This window comes from Urtica dioica, chromosome 11, assembly GCF_054948205.1.
Source record: "Urtica dioica subsp. dioica isolate 48M chromosome 11, U.dioica_male_clone48M_v1_H2, whole genome shotgun sequence".
NCBI classification, from domain to species: Eukaryota; Viridiplantae; Streptophyta; class Magnoliopsida; order Rosales; family Urticaceae; genus Urtica; species Urtica dioica.
In genome coordinates this window covers 9,657,185-9,669,254 of record NC_142766.1, presented here as the reverse complement: position 1 = coordinate 9,669,254, position 12,070 = coordinate 9,657,185, and the positions used below count along the sequence as shown (strand labels likewise).

General features: G+C 38.3%; 1 long non-coding RNA gene across 1 annotated transcript; it reads left to right on the top strand.

The window, feature by feature from the left end:
• Positions 1–3,978: 3,978 nt before the first annotated feature.
• LOC149381097 (uncharacterized) lies at positions 3,979–5,474 on the top strand. Its single transcript, XR_016293818.1, has 3 exons — positions 3,979–4,106; positions 4,272–4,610; positions 4,998–5,474. It is a non-coding gene; the product is annotated as an uncharacterized LOC149381097 (long non-coding RNA).
• The last annotated feature ends 6,596 nt before the right edge of the window (positions 5,475–12,070 follow it).

Here is a 12,070-nt window from a genome sequence, read left to right as displayed (position 1 = left end):
ATTGTATCTAGTTAAGTTTTATTTTATTAGGTGAATAGCTCATATATTTTCGTAAGTATAATTATACCTCTATGAAAAAGAGTTAATTAATTTACTCCTACAATTAATTTAATTTACTTTTACACTTAATTTAATTAACTGCGAACTTTTTTATTTAATATGTAATAAATTACTTTAACTCTCTCAATAAATTAATTTAATTTTCTATTTAGTTAAACTAATTTACTATCGGTCCGAGTCTTCATTATCCTCGAGTCCAAACAGTCTCCGCAAATTTCGGATCGAAACCCCGCCATTTTCTGTGAGATAAGCACCATTACTAAATTAGTTGATTCACAAACAATCTAAATATTTGAAGAATTAACAAACCTCATTTGACAAAATACAAACATGATTTCAATATTATCTCACTGTTTAATACACCAAATTAACTTATAAAATGAAAAATAAAAACACGAATGGTAAATTAAATTTACTGTTCTGGTAAATTAATTAATTAAAAAACCAGAAAATACCATTAGACCTAATTTTGCAGCAGAGACGACTTCGAGCGGTGACGAGCAACAACGACTGAAGACGATTATGACCTGCGACGAGTGTAGACGACCGGTGACGACCTGCGATGAGCGGAGACGACCGACAATGAGCGGATACGAGCTGCGAAGATAGGCAACGAGCGTCGACGCAGGGTCTCGATCGGGACGAAAAGATTTTAGGGTTTCGTGGGTTTGAGAAGTTTTGGGCGTGAGATTTGGATCATATATACGAGGGTATTTTTTTTAATTAAATCAAATTTAGGTTACTTTTCAAAAATAGAGGCTTCTGGGCTAAATGGCTAACTCACCTTTTTGCTATCCTACTTTCTCTCATCCAAACAAAGGTAAGAAATAAAATAGATTCTTATTTTTCTAGTGTTTTCCGAGTTCCAAACGACCCTTAACACTTGAGTATCTTTAGTATCACATGATCATCTACTCAAAGAGTATTTAAATATGAAATATTTTGTCTTCGCACTTTATTTATTATACTAGCTTTTGTGAGTTCTATATATATTTACAAACATTTAAACTGGTTAGTTACCTAAATTTTTATATTTTAAACGATGAAGTACAATGTTTCTGTCGTATACACCACAAGTTTACGTGTATTTTTTAATTTTATTTTGTAATGTCTTATTAGTGTTCACTATTTTCGGCTAACTACTTCTATACACAGTTTATATTTCTGTCTTAATTTGTTATCTTATTCTTGTTGCTCTTGCTTTCAGATAGCTTCTCACATTTGGTGTGAGAAAGTGGTTCATGACGCAGAAGATTCAATGTGAGCTTTCTATACAAATTTTGCATTATCTTTTCATCCTTGATTTTGATTTATGTAATATTGAAATGTTACATTTATTACATGCGATTATAAAACATAAATTCGTCGACTTCCTCGACAACCCGGGATCTGCTGATCTCAATATTTACGTTGATTTTGGTTTGATACATCACTTTACCGAAACAGGCATCGAGTTAAATCATTTCTTCGTTCCCCGCTAAAACAAAACAATAAAATTTAGTTTCTTTATAGAGGATGTTCTGCAAATCGAGAATAACCCTGCTCCAAAATTTAAATAAAATGATTTTCTTATAATTAAAAAAAAAAAGAGCAATGGAAACTCTAAATGCAGTTATTGGTCCCGTTTGACACAGCTTATTAATCTCTGTTTTTGTTTTTAGAAAAATACTAAACCGCTTGTTTGCGTTTGGTAAAACAGTTTTTAGAAAAAACTTCAAAAGCGATTTAGAAATTGTACATGAAACGGAAAAGTTAAGAATCCTAGCTTTTGGAAAAAGCGTTTATGTATCTTGATATACAATTACTTTAATATCCTCATTTTTTGTGAAATCTGGAAATTATCTCCTAAAAAAAACTTTATCTAATTTATATTGAAAAAATTATTAAAAAACTTTATTAAATTTTGTTTTGTTAATAATTACAAAACTTTATATTAAAAATAAAATAAATCTGTTGTTGTCCATATATATCTAATTTATCATTATAATTCATATATATGCATATAAATAATCATATTAATAATTATTATTTAATTTTAAAAAATATGTCTATTTAAGTCTTTTTTACTATAATATATTTATTTTACCAAACATAAAATCAACATTTGTACCAGCAACAACTGTTCTTCACCAAACACCTGTCAGTTTTAAAAAAAAAACTACTTTTTTTTTAAAAAAAACTGAATCTAAAAGCGTTATTTTTTAAATAAAACTACGTCAAACGGTGCCATTGTTGCTCATTCTCACGGTTTTGGCGCGTGTCGATATGGGCACGAGAAGTGGCTTCCATATCAATGACTAAAAGTGGGCCCGAGAAGTTATGTCCATGTCACCCGAAATCTAACGTTCGAATCGCGAATTTGAATCGTAATTTTTCAGCTAAATAAAAGTTTTGAAATCTGAACGTTCATTGTACTTTGCAAATTAGAAATTATTTATGTGATCAAGTTTGCTATGTGAACCAGTGAAGAATAACTTTGATTAAGTTAAATTATTAAATCATTTAAATATTCGGGTAATTCAAATTTCGCTCTTTTTTTCTATTTAAAACAATTAATTATGATTAAACATAAATATAGTGGAATGAATTGAACTTCTAATTAGTCAGAACTAGGTGAATAATCAACCCACTAATAACATATCTTAAGTAACATAATTTATTAGACCAAGCTACAGAATCTGAAATCTCTCTCTCTCTCCCTCTCTCTCTCTCTCTCTCTCTCTCTCTCTCTCTCTCTCTCTCTCTCACACACACACACACACACACACACACACACACACACAAAGAGAGAGAGAACACCTAGATCGAGCTATAAATATTTCAAATCATTGTATTGAATCACAAACATTAATTCCCTAAAAAAAGTCACAAACATTAAACAAAATATATTCAAATCATGTAATTAAAAAAAATTATTTTTCCTTAGCTGGTCTTCCTCGAGATCATCCCCAACCTTCAATTATCGAAAAGTGTCCTAAACCTCCTCGGATATGGTTAAAGTGACTCCGAGATATCAAATGTATTTATTCACGCTATCAAAGAACAACATGATGTAATATGAATTTCATAATTAAAATTCATCATCCCAACATGACTACGTCATTTCACCAATTGCCTAATTGTAAGTTCTAATAGAAGAATTTTGATCATTGATTCATCAAGTGAAAATAACACACGATAAGTGACAATGTCTCATCTCGATATTCAAGTAAATTTGAGTGTCATACTTCGTGACTTTAAGAATTTACGACAAAAAATCATAGAAACGGCATTAGTCATATTCAATATCTTCATAAGATATCTAGGAAGAACTAGTCCCCAACTTTATAGGTTTCATAACTAAACATCATGAGTTTTCCTAACAATCATGTATTTAAACTAATTGTCCATTTGTTCCTAACATTGAATATTACATTTAACCAACTATAGAAAAGATTTAAAGCAAATCTGAATTTGAATCTTCACTTGTAAGTTGTTTCAAGAGAAAGAAAAAAAGACTAATAAATCATAACATATGCTTGGAAGAGTGAATGTTTCATTTTATTTATTGATTTAAACAGCTTTACGTCAAGTTGCATTAAGAAATGTCTTACTACACTTAATATAAAAGTCGTATTACACTTAAAGCAAATACATCACTCGTCTAAGCATTTAAACCCAACATGCCTAACCATAACTAACTGCACAACACTAGAATAGAGAGGAAGAAAAAAAAAAGACGAGAAGTGAAGGCTATGTTTGGTATAGATTTCAAAAATACTGTTTTTGACTTTTTAAATTAAAAAATTTGGAAATAAAAAGTGAATATGTTGTTTGGTTTAACTTTTCGGGTAAAATTTTTAAAGAAATTTTAAGTTGTTTTGAAAATAGGGTAAAGGAAAGTGAAAATAAAAAAGGGTGTTTTTCGAAATTGTTTTCTCGCGTGGTACTCGAACTTCTCTTTCATTCCTCTCATTGTCGAGCAAAAAAAAACTGAAGTGGGAAAATAGCGCAGAAGAGAGAGAGAGAGAGAGAGAGAGAGAGAGAGAGAGACGCCGGAGTTTTGGGTGAGTTTTTCTTCTTCTTCTCCGTTCGTCCTTATCGTATGTATCTGTTCTTATTTGTCTTCGTTCATCTTCTTCATTCATGTTCTGAAACGCATTTGGCTTCGATTTTGTTCTCCCTACAACGTTAAGCGTGATTTCTTCTATACTCTTCTTCTTTCTTCCTAGCCGCGTGAAACAAAGAAGCAAAACAAAAGAAAAAAAAAACGCAGAAGAGAACGAAGGAAAGAGAGAAAGACCGAGGGAAAGGAAAGAAGAGAGAGAGAGAGACCGAGAGGGAAGGAGAGAGGGAGAGAGAACGAAGCAGGAGCAGAAGCGACGGCTTCGTCTTGCCGGATTCGCGCGCGTGAAGAGATGGCCGAGAGAGATAGAATTCTTCGCCGGATTCTTCGAGGGGCTTTGAAAAAAAAATGAAATCAGTTTGGGGCTTTTCTTCATTTCGGTTTCGAGCGTCGTTTAGGGGTGCTGAGGAGCAGCAACAAAGGCCCTAATCCAGTTCCGCTCAAGGTACAGTTTCGAATTATTCCTTCATTGCTTCTCCTTGGTCGAAATTTTGGAGATGGAAATTAAAGTTTTAACTAGGATTTTCTGAGTTGTTGAGGATTGAAATCGTTCGTGGGTTTTCTCCCTCGTCTCTCCTGGTTTGTCGGATTTTTGGTGATGAATTTGGTATTTTTGAAGTGCTTGGCCGTGTATATGGATGTTGGCCGTGTGAAATTTTGTCTTGGCCGTGAGTTTATATTAACTGTATGGTGTTGGTTTTGAAGTTCAGAGTATGAATAATTGTTGATTTGAGTATAATTGTTGTGGAATTCGGGGTCGGAAATATCGGGTTATGACGTTTTGGAGATTTGTATGACAAGCTAACGTGTTAGTCTTCGTTTACGAGTTTAGTGTCAAGGGTCTAGGTACGGTATAGGTGGGTTACGTAGAGCCCAAAACAGCGAGTTCGGGACGACGAGGGCATGACCGGGAAACGACGGAGCTATCGCGCGAGCGTCGACAAGGCGAGACCGAGACCGGGTGAATAACGACGTTTCGGTTTAGGCTCGGAGACTCGCGAAGTGTTCGTCTAGATTTAACGAGTTATCGTTTTTATAATTTTGTAATTACAACGTTTAAGTTATTTTGTACAATTATTCTAGATTAAGACGCTTTTATATTTTTTTAATTTTTAAGTCGTTCCGAGTTAGCGCGTTAAGACGTTTTATTTTATTTTCTAAGTCGAGTTCGAATGTAAGTTGAAAAGGAAAAAAAAATGTAATAATGAGTGAGCTTATCATTTTCAAGAAGCTCGTTTAAGGATTTTGAGGGATTAAATCTCGACTCTAGTTTAACGTTTAATTTCTGGATTTTAGTGTTTTCTCGGTTTCTCAAGCTTATCATTTTGAGTTAAGAAATTGTTACCATGTACCAAACAGTTTTCACTTTTCATTTTTTCAAAATAAAAATGAAAGCTGTACCAAACAGTTTTTCCAGTTTTTTCAATTTCTCAAAAACAAAAATGAAAACTGTACCAAAAAGCTTTTTGAAAACAACTGCAAAACAATTTTTCAGTACAACTACAAAAATTAGAAAACAAAAAACAAAAAACAGTTTGAGTTAACTACCAAACACAACCGAAGTCACTGAGGAGCATCTGCAAATGAAAGATAAAAAATAATTAGTTAAACATTAAATATCTATTAAGGTAAATGTGAGATTTTATTACCTACCTAAGCTAATTCTGCATATAGGGCAATTCCGGTTGGATTGGACCCACGTACTGATGCACATATGATGATAAAGGTGACCGCACCGAGGAAAGCTGCGGAGGTCCTCCCCGTCGATGAAGTCGGAGAGACATATCGAACAATCAGCACCGAACCCCAACTCTTCGTCCACTCGGAACCTCACCGTAGAAAAGGTGTCCGCGATGCATACACGGACACCTCCATCATCAACTACTGGTATCTCTGTCACCGGCTCTCTAGTGACAGATATTCTTCGCCACAAACAGTAAGCTGCCAACGCGAACGTGGCGGCAAAGAGAAAAAAACCTGAAACTAATAAAACCACCATAACGATGTCGGTCTTCTGTAAATGGTGGCATCTGTAGTGGCAAATCTTATCTGTAGTCAGTAGTATGTCTCTGGTCGGTATTGTGCTCAAGTTCTTGTCGCCGAACGCGACGCTGAGAAGTGTCATCATGATGCATAAAAAAAACCATATATGCATCTGTTGACAAATACGTCAATAAATTCCCCGATTTGTTGACTAAAATAAATATTTAGTATTGATGTAAGAATAATATAAAAATCAATTTACAAATAAAAAATTAAAACAAAAATAAAGTTAAAATTTTCAAATAAAAATAACTAATTAGTTTTCTAAAATAAATTACCTTTCCCAAATGACCACAAATGATCTTCGTCTTCGAGGTCGATTGGTCTGTGTCATCCTCAATGACCTGCTCGTTAATGGTCTTCTCGACGAGCTCGAGGTCGTCCAGAGACTGCAGCAGGAACAGGGGGTTGTTCTTGTCCAAGATGGTTGCAGCCGAATGAATCTGCAAAACAAAGACATAAATAAATATATGTATGGTGGCTGGGTTGGACATATAAATCTTTATATCATTGAAAACGTAACAGAAGAGCGAGAAACTAGATCTGATACGATGAGATTTCAAGCAACTGATTTTGACTGATTTGTTATTGCTTGATTGTGAGGATTTATACATGTACACAAGAGACTGATAATTTACAAGTGTGCCACTGCTAGACGTAACTGTTGTCCTACGTGGCATCTACTTGGCTAACTAACTAACTAGCAGCTGAGCTGGTTTTGATTCACTACACACTATGCACGCTAGTAGCGTGTTGCCTAAGTTACATCAATAGCCCCTCTCAATTCGGACTCCGGTGGAGGCAGAGAGGCATCAGCAAGGTGTAGTTTGTCGCGAAGAAAGTTGTGCTGAGGAATCGAGAGCGCTTTGGTGAATACATCTGCAACCTGTTCTTCACTGCTCACAAATCGCACATCCAGTTTCTTGGCGAGCACGCGATCTCGAACGTAGTGAATATCAATCTCTATGTGCTTGGTGCGTTGATGGTACACCGGATTGGAGGCAAGGAGATTCGCACTGATGTTGTCACACCAAATGACAGGTGGCTTCTCTACTGGGAGCGCAAGTTCAGTGAAGAGTGATTCAAACCACGCAACGTCTATAGAAGCAGCAGTGAGAGACCTGTATTCAGCTTCAGTACTTGAGCGAGCAACCACCTGTTGCTTTCGTGCACTCCAGTTTAGGAGATTATTGCCAAGAAACAAGCAGTGGCCACTTGTGGAACGACGACTGTCCAGATCACCCGCCCAGTCGGCGTCACTAAAGCAGCTGATATTGAATCGTGTGACCGGTGTGAAAGTCAGTCCAAGAGTCACAGTCCCACGGAGATACCGTAGAAGATGTTTGCACGCTGACCAGTGCACAACACTTGGAGCTTGAAGATACTGACTAAGCATGTTGACAGTGAAGGCTATATCTGGACAAGTCCTTGTGAGGTATTGTAAGGCGCCAATTGTGCTCCGATATAAGGTGGGGTTTTCAAAGGGAGGGATGTCTGTGATGTGGAGTTTAGTGTTTTGACACATGGGGGTTGGACTTGGTTTTGCGTTTATCATGTTGGCTTTGACGAGTAGGTCAAGGGTATATCTGCGATGGGTTAGATACATGGCTGAGGGTGTTCTGTGAGCTTCAAAGCCTAGGAAGTAGTTAACATCTCCTAGGGTTTTGAGAGAAAATTTCTGGTTGAGGTCAGCGATAAGTTGAGTTATGTGAGCTGAGTCATCTCCGGTGATGAGGATGTCATCAACGTAGATGATTAGGAGTAGGATTTTGCCTGCAGACTTTCTGTAGAATAGGGAATTATCTGACTTTGAGTTGACAAAGTTCCACTGGTAAAGGGCAGCTCGGAGACTTTCAAACCAGGCGCGAGGTGCTTGTTTTAGGCCATATAGGGCTCTCTTGAGCTTGCAGACATGTGTTGGTTTTGAGGGGTCTTCAAAGCCATCGGGTTGCTTCATGTACACGGTTTCTTTGAGAACACCACTGAGGAAAGCATTGTTGATGTCAATTTGTTGTATCTGCCAACCATATGTCATGGCTAGTGAAAGTATCACTCGAACTGTTGGTGCTTTTACAACAGGACTGAAAGTTTCAAAGAAATCCACACCAGCCGTTTACTGAAACCCCTTGGCCACCAACCTGGCCTTCAATCGATCAAGAGTGCCATCAGCTTTCCTTTTAATTCTGTAGACCCACTTGTTAGCCACCACATTCATGTTTTCCTGAGCTGGAACCAGGTCCTACGTGTCATTAGCATGCAATGCCTTGAGCTCCACCTGCATAGCATCAGTCCATCTTGGATCCAGAAGAGCCTCATTGACAGTAAATGGTTCTCTCAATAATTCTAACAAAGATAATTCCACATTGAAAACTTTTGGTTTGAAAATTCCTGACTTTGACCGAGTGATCATGGTGTGTGTGGTTATTGTTTGTTGAGGACTAGGGAGAGAATCAGCTGAGGTTGGTTGAGCGGAAGAGGATGATGAGGCAGGGGAGTGTAAATTTGGAGAAGATGATGAGACAGGGGAGTGTAAATATGGAGAGATTTGTGGTTCAATATCAGCTGAGAAGTGAGTTTGGCTTGGTGGATCATGTGTGTGAGAAGGTTGGGATTGTGAAGATCTGGTTGAGTCAGTGTGTGATGTGAGCCTGGGAAAGTCTGGGGGATAGAAGACAGAAGTGATGTTTTTGGTGAGTTCATGGTTTGACTCTGGGAAGAGTGTTTGATAAGGGAATTCTGACTCATTAAAGGTGATGGTTCGAACAATGTATACCCTGCCATTGCTGTGTAGACAACGATACCCTTTGTGATGTGGACTGTAGCCAATGAACAAACATTTTATGGTCCTGAAATGAAACTTTTTGTTTTGAAAGGGTCGAAGATATGGGAAACATGTGCAGCCAAAGGTTCTGAGAAAGGTGTAATCTGGTTTCTTTTGGAAGAGATTTTCAAATGGTGACATGTTTTGTAATGTTGGGGTTGGGATCTGTTTATGGTGTAGGTTGCGGACACAAAAGCTTCCCACCAGAAAGACAGAGGCATGTGAGCATGAGCAAGCAAGGCTAGACCAGTTTCAACAATGTGTAAATGCTTTCTTTCAGCTGTGCCATTTTGTTGGTGCATATGTGGGCAGGGATGTCTGAAATGGATTCCTAAGTACTGAAGTAGAGGTAGGAGTGGTCTATATTCCCCACCCCAGTCTGTTTGAAGGGCTTTGATGTTGGTGTTGAATTGTGTTTTGACTAAGGCTTGGAATTGTTTGAAGATTTGAAACGTTTCAGACTTAGCTTTGAGGGGGTAGATCCAAACATAGTGACTGAAATCATCAATGAAGTGAATGTAATATTTGAAACCATCTCGTGAAGTGTGAGGAGATGGTCCCCAGATATCTGAATGGACAAGTTCAAAAATTGACTTTGTTTTGGATTTGACACAGGAAAAGGAAATTGATGAAGTTTTCCAATTTGACACGCATCACAAAACTGGTCAGCTTTTATTGGTTGTTTAGACACAGGTACAGACTTTAACACTTGATCTAATACTCGTTTGGACGGATGTCCTAAACGTGCATGCCAAGTATCAATGTTGCAAGATGACTCTAAATCTGCAGAGTTACAAGAGCATACAACAACAGATTGTTTTGGAGTAATACTAGATACAAAGGCTTTTTGAGAAAGTAAGCATGAAGAATCTGGCGTGTTCTCTGAAGGTGCTACATCAAGCGTGTAAAGGCCATTTTGCAGCACACCTCTGATGAGAACAATCTTTGTCGTCTTATCCTTGACACAACAAGAGACATTGTCAAATTCAACAGTTAGAAATACTAAGCAGATTTTTGGTTATGTGAGGAACATGTAAAATGTGCTTGAGATGTAAATTTTTGTCAGGTATGTGTGTTTTGCAAGTGGGATTGCCAATGTTAGAAATATTGAGTTTAGAACCATTACCTACAGTGAGCTTTCCTTTGCCTTTGTAGTTGGACTTGATGCTGAGATTGGAGACGTCTGGTGTGACATGATTGGTGGCGCCGCTGTCAATGTACCACGAGGCATCAGCACTTGCATCAACTGGATCAAAACAATGATCATTCTGCTCAGCTTCATGGTTTGTTGCAGTGAGATACGCCTGCGAGCTGATGTTGTTGACGCTTGAGCCTGTGTTGGCGGTTGACTGTGTGTTGGAGCTAGGCTGAGTTTGCTCTGGACCAGCGTAGGTGACATCAAATCTATGAAAGCACTTGATGGCTATGTGACCGACTCGTCCACACAGCTGACACACTGGACGGTTGCAAGAGTTTCCACGGCAATTGGTGCGTCCTCCACGACCGCGACCTCTGCTCCGATTGTTTGATGATTGACCACGACCTCTGTACGCCACATTTGCAGAGAGAGAGTTGTGAATGTCTCCACCAAGTGAGGTATTGAGTTGTTCAAGTCGCATTTCTTGAGATTGCAACATGAACTGGACTTCTTGGAGAGTCAGAGTATCATGGCGTGATGTCAGATTGATTACAACAGACTTGTATTCCTGGCCTAGACCACCAAGAATGTAGAGAATTAGCTCCTCATCGTTGAAGACTTGACCAGCAGCGTGGAGAGAGTCGGCTAATCCTCGCATCTTCATGATGTACTCATCAATGGACATTGAGCCTTTCTTCAATGTCTCAGTTGAAAGCGGACTTGAAGAACTCGAGCCTTCGAGTTTGTGGTGAAGAGTCGCTCAATCGTGGACCAGATCTCAGATGCATGAACACAGTGCGTGAGATGTCCAAGCATGGACTCTGAAATTGATGAGTAGAGCCAGCTCACACGAACTGGTCAAATCAAAGCCATCGCATGAACTCAGGATTCAGCGATCGGACTGAAATTCCAGTTTCGTCAACACAATCAACGAACTGTGGCGGTCGGAGAATTGTGCCGAGAAGAATACCGTCGAGGCTGTGAGCTCTGACCGCAGGGAGAACCTGAGACCGCCATAGATTGAAGTTGCCTCTCTCGAGTCGTAGAGAAAGAGGATTGAGGTGAGTCGGTAGTACTTGAGTTGCTTGAAGTTCCGATGCGAGATTCTCCATCGCCAAAGTCGCCGAGCTTGAGGAAGCCATGAATTTCGTCGATTTGAGAATCAGATTTGACCTAGAGCCAGAGCTCTGATACCATGAAAACATAACAGAATGGAGAGAGAAACTAGATCTGATACAATGAGATTTCAAGCTACTGATTTTGACTGATTTGTTATTGCTTGATTGTGAGGATTTATACATGTACACAAGAGACTGATAATTTACAAGTGTGCCACTGCTAGACGTAACTGCTGTCCTACGTGGCATCCACTTGGCTAACTAACTAACTACCAGCTGAGCTGGTTTTGATTCACTACACACTATGCATGCTAGTAGCGTGTTGCCTAAGTTACATTAATAATAATAAACCATAGAGATAACATCTCATAGAGAAATAGATTAGGCCTTATAACTCTTTAAAATGTAGATAGCGGAAGAAAACCAACCAGTAAAAACAATACTTTTTCATGTTAATTGAAATAGAAATGATACTCATAATACCAGCACAGCACGGTTAGCTAAATGAGATATGAAAGCAATAATGAGAATAAACAAATGTCAAATAATTAAGGCACAGAGGTGTTATTTAGGACAAAGAAAGCTGTAAAACGTGAATGAAGACATACCAGGTCGGACCAGACCTGGATGTGCCCGTCTGCAAAGAGCTCTTCGATGAGCTGGCGGTTGGTCCGGTTCATGCCGGCATGGTGAATGGCGAAGCCGTAAACCACGATATACACCAGACATATGTCATCGGGGCTGTTTTGGAGATTCCTCAGTACGGAATACTCTGCATAGAGCTT